Source organism: Physeter macrocephalus, chromosome 8 (genome assembly GCF_002837175.3).
Source record: "Physeter macrocephalus isolate SW-GA chromosome 8, ASM283717v5, whole genome shotgun sequence".
NCBI lineage: Eukaryota > Metazoa > Chordata > Mammalia > Artiodactyla > Physeteridae > Physeter > Physeter macrocephalus.
Genome location: NC_041221.1, coordinates 144,535,691 through 144,542,575, shown reverse-complemented (window position 1 = coordinate 144,542,575; position 6,885 = coordinate 144,535,691).

Here is a 6,885-nt window from a genome sequence, read left to right as displayed (position 1 = left end):
CGCGCAGGCTCAGCGGCCATGGCTCACGGGCCCAGCCGCTCCGCGGCATGTGGGATCTTCCCGGACTGGGGCACAAACCCGCGTCCCCTGCATCGGCAGATGGACTCTCAACCACTGTGCCACCAGGGAAGCCCCTAAGCCACTTTTAAGAGGCACTCTTTACTTGCAGCTGAAAGCATCCTGACTGATAAGAGTGGTTAAACTGCTTTCTTCAGCCAGCGAGGAGGGAACTGGCTCCTGGCTCCACCACAGGAATTATATATCCTTTCAAAGCTGCTTCCTCCTCTGTGAGATGCAGGTAAGAAGAATGGCTACCTCTTGGGTTGTTACAGAGGCTTAAACAAGATGATGGGTGGACAGTCCTCAGCACAGAACTTGGCACATTGTCGATACTTAATAATGAGGAACTGTTATTATTATTATTATTTTAAAATTGAAGTATAGTTGGTTTACAATTTTGTGTTAGTTTCGGGTATACAGCAAAGTGATTCAGTTACATATATATGTATTATTTTTTATTCAGATTATTTTTCATTATAGGTTATTACAAGATATTGAATATTGTTCCGTGTCATACAGTAAATCTTCATTGCTTATCTATTTTGTATAGAATAGTGTGTGTGTGTTAATCCCAAACTCCTAATTTATCCTTCCCCCCAACTCCCTTTCTGTTTTGGTAACCATAAGCTTGTTTTTTATGTCTGTGAATCTGTTTCTGGTTTGTTAACAGATTCATTTGTATTATTTTCTATATTCCATATATAAGTGATATCATATAATATTTGCTTTCTCTGACTTCACTTACTGTGATATTCTCTAGGTCCATCCATGTTGCTGCAAATGGGCAATATTTCATTCTTTTTGTATAACTGAGTAATATTCCATTGTGTATATATATATATATATATATATATACCACATTTTCTTTATCCATTCATCTGTTGATGGACATTTAAGTTGCTTCCATGTCTTGACTGTTGTTAATAGTGCTGCAGTGAACATTGGGGTGCATGTATCTTTTCGAATTAGGAGTTAGGGTTTTGTGTTTTTTGCATGTATGCCCAGAAGTGGGATTGCTGGATCATATGGTAGCTCTATTTTTAATTTTTTTTTCTATTTTTAGTTTTCTAAGGAACCTTCATACTGTTCTCCATAGTGACTGCACCAATTTACATTCCCACCAACAGCGAAGGAGTGTTCCCTTTTTTCCACATCCTGTCCAACATTTATTATTTACAGACGTTTAAAAACATTTTTAAAAAAAATTTATTCATTTATTTTGGCCACACCATGTGGCATGCAGGATCCTAGTTCCCCGACCAGGGATTGAACCTGCGCCCCCTGCAGTGGAAGTTCAGAGTCCCAACCACTGAACTGCCAGGGAAGTCCTATTTGCAGACTTTTTGATGATAGCCATCCTGACCTGTGTAAGGTGATACCTCACTGTGGTTTTTATTTGCATTTTTCTAATAATTAGCAATGTTGAGCATCCTTTCATGTGCCTGTTGGCTGTCTTTATGTCTTCTTTGGAGAAATTTCTATTTAGGTCTTCTGCCTGTCTTTTGATTGAGTTGTTTTTTCTTTTTTTGTGGTATGCGGGCCTCCCTCTGTCGCGGCCTCTCCCGTTGCGGAGCACAGGCTCCGGACGCGCAGGCTCAGTGGCCATGGCTCACGGGCCCAGCCGCTCCGCGGCATGTGGGATCCTCCCAGACCGGGGCGCGAACCCGGTTCCCCTGCATCGGCAGGCGGACGCGCAACCACTGCGCCACCAGGGAAGCCCCGAGTTGTTTGTTTTTTTGATATTGAATTGTATGAGCTGTTTGTATATTTTGGAAATTAACCCCTTGTTGGTTGCATCATTTGCAAATATTTTCTCCCATTCCATAACGTTGTCTTTTTGTTTTGTGGAAAAGCTTTTAAGCTTGATTAGGTCCCATTTGTTTATTTTTGCTTTTATTTCTTTTCCTTTGGGTGATTGATCTAAGAAAATATTCTATGATTTATGTCAGAGAATGTATTGCCTGTGTTCTCTTCTAGGAATTTTATGATGTCATGTCTTATATTTAAGTCTTTAAACCATTTTGAGTTTATTTTTGTATATGGCTTGAGGAAGTGTTCTAATTTCATTGATTTACATGAGGCTGTCCAGCTTTCCCAACACCACTTGATGAAGAGACTTTTTCCCATTTTATATTCTTGGCTCCTTTGTCAAAGATTAATTGACTGTAGGTGTGTAGGTTTATTTCTGGACTCTCTAGTCTGTTCTGTTGATCTGTATGTCTGTTTTTCTACCAATACCACACTGTTTTGATTATGGGAGCTTTGTAGTATTGTCTGAAGTCTGCGAGGGTTATGCCTCCTACTTGTTTTTTTATTTTTTCCTCAGGATTGCTTTGGCAATTCTGGGTCTTTTATGGTTCCATATAAATTTTGGGATTATTTGTTATGGTTCTGTGAAAAATATCATGGGTAATTTGATAGGGATCGCATTAAACCTCTAGTTTGCTTTAGGCAGTATTGCCATTTTAACAATATTAATTCTTCCCATCCAAGAGCATGGGATATCTTTCATCTCTTTGAATCATCTTCAATTTCCTTTAACAGTGTTTTATCTTTAAAAATATATTTTACAAATTTTTTGAAGTATAATTAACATATAATAAACAGCACATATTTAAAATGTACTATTTGATGAATTTTGATATATGAATACACCCATGAAATCATCAACCCCCAAAGTTCCTCCTCCCCCTTTGTAAAGTAATCCTCTCTATTCCCCACTCCCATCCCCAAGAAATCCTGATCTGCTTTTTTTTAAATTGAAGTATAGTTGGTTTACAGTGTTGTGTTAATTTCTGCTACACAGCAAAGTGACTCAGTTATATGGTTTATCCCAGGATATTGGATATAGTTCCCTGTGCTATACAGTAGGACCTTGTTGTTAATCCATTCTGTATGTAATAGTTTGCATCTACTAACCCCAAACTCTCAGTCCATCCCTCCCCTACCTTCCTCCCCCTTCGCAACCACACGTCTGTTCTCTATGTCTGTGAGTCTGTTTCTGTTTTGTACCTACGTTCATTTGTGCCATATTTTAGATTCCATATGTAAGTGATATCATGTGGTATTTGTCTTTCTCTTTCTGACTTATTTCACTTAGTATGATAATGTCTGGTTGCATCCATGTTGCTGTAAATGGTATTATTTCATTCTTTTTTATGGCTGAGTAGTATTCCATTGTATATATGTACCACATCTTCTTTATCCATTCATCTGTCAATGGACATTTAAGTTGTTTCCATGTTTTGACTGTTGTGAACAGTGCTGCTGTGAACATAGGGGTGCATGTATCTTTTTGAATTATATTTTTTTCTGGGTATATTCCCAGGAGTGGGATTGCTGGATCATATGGTAATTCTATTTTTAGTTTTCTGAGGAACCTCCATACTGTTTTCCATAGTGGCTGTACCAATTTACATTCCCACCAACAGTGTAGGAGGTTTCCCTTTTCTCCACACCCTCTTCAGCATTTGTTATTTGTAGACTTTTTAATGATGGCCATTCTGATCGGTGTGAGGTGGTACCTCATTGTAGTTTTGATTAGCATTTCTCTAATAGTGATGTTGAGCATCTTTTCATGTGCCTATTGGCCATCTGTATGTCTTCTTTGGAAAAATGTCTATTTAGGTCTTCTGCTCACTTAAAAAAAATTAATTAATTTTTGGCTGGGTTGACTCTTCATTGCCGTGCGTGGGCTTTCTCTAGTTGCGGCGAGTGGGGGCTACTCTTCGTTGTGGTGTGCGGGCTTCTCACTGCGGTGGCTTCTCTTGTTGCCGAGCACAGGCTCTAGGCATGCAGGCTTCAGTAGTTGTGGCATGCGGGCTCAGTAGTTGTGGCCTGCCGGCTCTAGAGCGCAGGCTCAGTAGTTGCGGCACATGGGCTTAGTTGCTCCACGGCATGTGGGATCTTCCCAGACCAGGGCTCGAACCCATTTCCCCTGCATTGGCAGACGGATTCTTAACCACTGCTCCACCAGGGAAGCCCTTTCTGCCCTTCTTTTTTTTTGTGGTACACGGGGCTCTCACTGTTGTGGCCTCTCCCATTGCGGAGCACAGGCTCCGGACGCGCAGGCTCAGCGGCCATGGCTCACGGGCCCAGCTGCTCTGCGGCATGCAGAATCCTCCTGGACTGGGGCACGAACCCGTGACCCCCGCATCATCAGGCAGACTCTCAACCACTGCGCCACCAGGGAAGCCTCTGCCCATTTTTTGATTGCGTTATTTTGTTTTTGTTTTTGTTGAGTTGTATGAGCTGTTTGTATATTTTGGAGATTAAGCCCTTGTCAGCCACATCATTTGCAAATATTTTCTCCCATTCCATAGCTTGTCTTTTTGTTTTGTTTCTGGTTTCCTTTGCTGTGCAAAAGCTTGTAAGTTTTATTAGGTCCCATTTGTTTATTTTTGTTTCTGTTTCTATTGCCTTGGGAGACAGACCTAAGAAAACATTGGTATGATTTAGGTCAGAGAATGTTTTGCCTGTGCTGTCTTCTAGGAATTTTATGGTGTCATGTTTTAAGTCTTTAAGCCATTTTGAGTTTATTTTTGTGCATGGTGTGAGGCTGTGTTCTAACTTCATTGATTTACATGCAGCTGTCCAACTTTCCTAGCACCACTTGCTGAAGAGACTTTTTCCGATTTTATATTCTTGCCTCCTTTGTCGAAGATTCATTGACCATAGGTGTGTGGGTTTATTTCTGGGCTCTCTAGTCTGTTCCATTGATCCGTATGTCTGTTTTTGTACCAATACCACACTGTTTTGATTACAGGCACTTTGTAGTATTGTCTAAAGTCTGGGAGGGTTATGCCTCCTGCTTTTTTTCTGCCCTCAGGATTGCTTTCACAATTATGGGTCTTATGTGGTTCCATATAAATTTTAGGGTTGTTACAGTTCTGTGAAAAATGTCATGAGTAATTTGATACAGATCACATTAAATCTATAGATTGCTTTGGGCAGTATTGCCATTTTAACAATACTAATTCTTCTAATCCAAGAGCATGGCATGTCTTTCCATTTATTTGAGTCATCTTTAATTTCCTTTATTAATATTTTATAGTTCTCAGTGTATAAGTCTTTCACTTCCTTGGTCACGTTTATTCCTAGGTACTTTCTTTGGTGCAATTTTAAAAGATACGGTTTTGTTTTTTTTTTTTACATTCCCTTTATAGTTCTCAGTGTATAAGTCTTTCACTTCCTTGGTCACGTTTATTCCTAGGTACTTTCTTTGGTGCAATTTTAAAAGATACGGTTTTGTTTTTTTTTTTACATTCCCTTTCTGATATTTCATTGTTAGTGTAAAGAAATGCAGCCCATTTCTGAGTGTTAATCTTGTATCCTGATACTTCGCTGAATTCATTTATCAGTTCTAGTAGTTTTTGTGTGGAGTCTTTAGGGTTTTCTATATATAGTATCTTATCATCTGCATATAGTGACAATTTTACCGTTTTCCTTCCAATTTGAATACATTTTATTTCTTTTTCTTGTCTGATTGCTGTTGCTAGGATTTCCAATACTGTGTCGAATAGAAGTGGTGAGAGTGGGCATCCTTATCTTGATCCAGAATTTAGCTTTTCACCATTGAGTATTATGTTGGCTGTGGGTTTGTAATAAATGGCTTTTATTATGTTGAGATATGTTCCCTCTATACCCACTTTGCTAAGCGTTTTTATCATGAATGGATGCTGAATTTTATCAAATGCTTTCTCTGCATCTATTGAGATGATCATGTGGTTTTTGTTTTTTCTTCTGTTAATGTGATGTATCACAGTGGTTGAACCATCCTTGTGAACTTGGGATGAAACCTACTTGGTTGTGGTGTATGATCTTTTTTATGTGTTTTTGGAGTCGGTTTGCTAATATTTTGTTGAGAATTTTTGCATCTATTTTCATCAAAGATATTGGCCTGTAATTTTCTTTTTTGGTGGTATCTTTGTCTGGTTTTGATATCAGGGTGATGGTGGCTTCATAGGATGTCTTTGGGACTGTTCCTTCCTCTTCAGTCTTCGGACAGATTTGAGAAGGATTGGTATAAGTTCTTTGTATGTTTGGTAGAATTTGCCTGTGAAGCCATCTGTTCCTAGACTTTTGTTTGTAGGGAGTTTTTTGAAAATTTTATTACAGATTCTATTTCACTTCTAGTGATCAGTTTGTTCAAATTATCTATTTCTTGATTCAATTTTGGTGGACTGTATGTTTCTAGAATGTTGTCCATTTCTTCTAGGTTGTCAAATTTGTTGGCATATAATTGTTCATATTATAGTATTCTTTTATGGTTTTTTGCACTTACGTGGTATTGAGATTTCTCCTTTTTCATTTCTTATTTTGTTTATTTGGGTTCTCTTGTCTTCTTGGTGAGCCTGACCAGAGGTTTGTCAATTTTGTTTACCCTTTCAAAGAACCAGCTCTTGGTTTTATTGACTCTTTTTCTGTTTTTTAAATCTCTATTTTATTTATTTCCTCTCTGAGCTTTATTATGTCCTTCCTTCTGCTGACTTTAGGTTTTCTTTGTCCTTCTTTTTCTAATTCTTTTAGGAGGTAGGTTAGGTTGTTTATTTGAGACTTTTCTTGTTTTTTGAGGAAGGCCTGTATCACTATGAACTTCCCTCTAAGATCTGCTCTTGCTGAATCCCATAGATTTTGTATGGCTGTGTTTTCATTGTAATTTGTCTCAAGGTATTCTTTATTTTCCTTTGTGACTTCCTTGTCGACCCATTGGTTTGTTTTTTTTTTTAAACATCTTTATTGGAGTATAATTGCTTTACAGTGGTGTGTTAGTTTCTGCTTTACAACAAAGTGAATCAGTTATACATATACATATGTTCCCATATC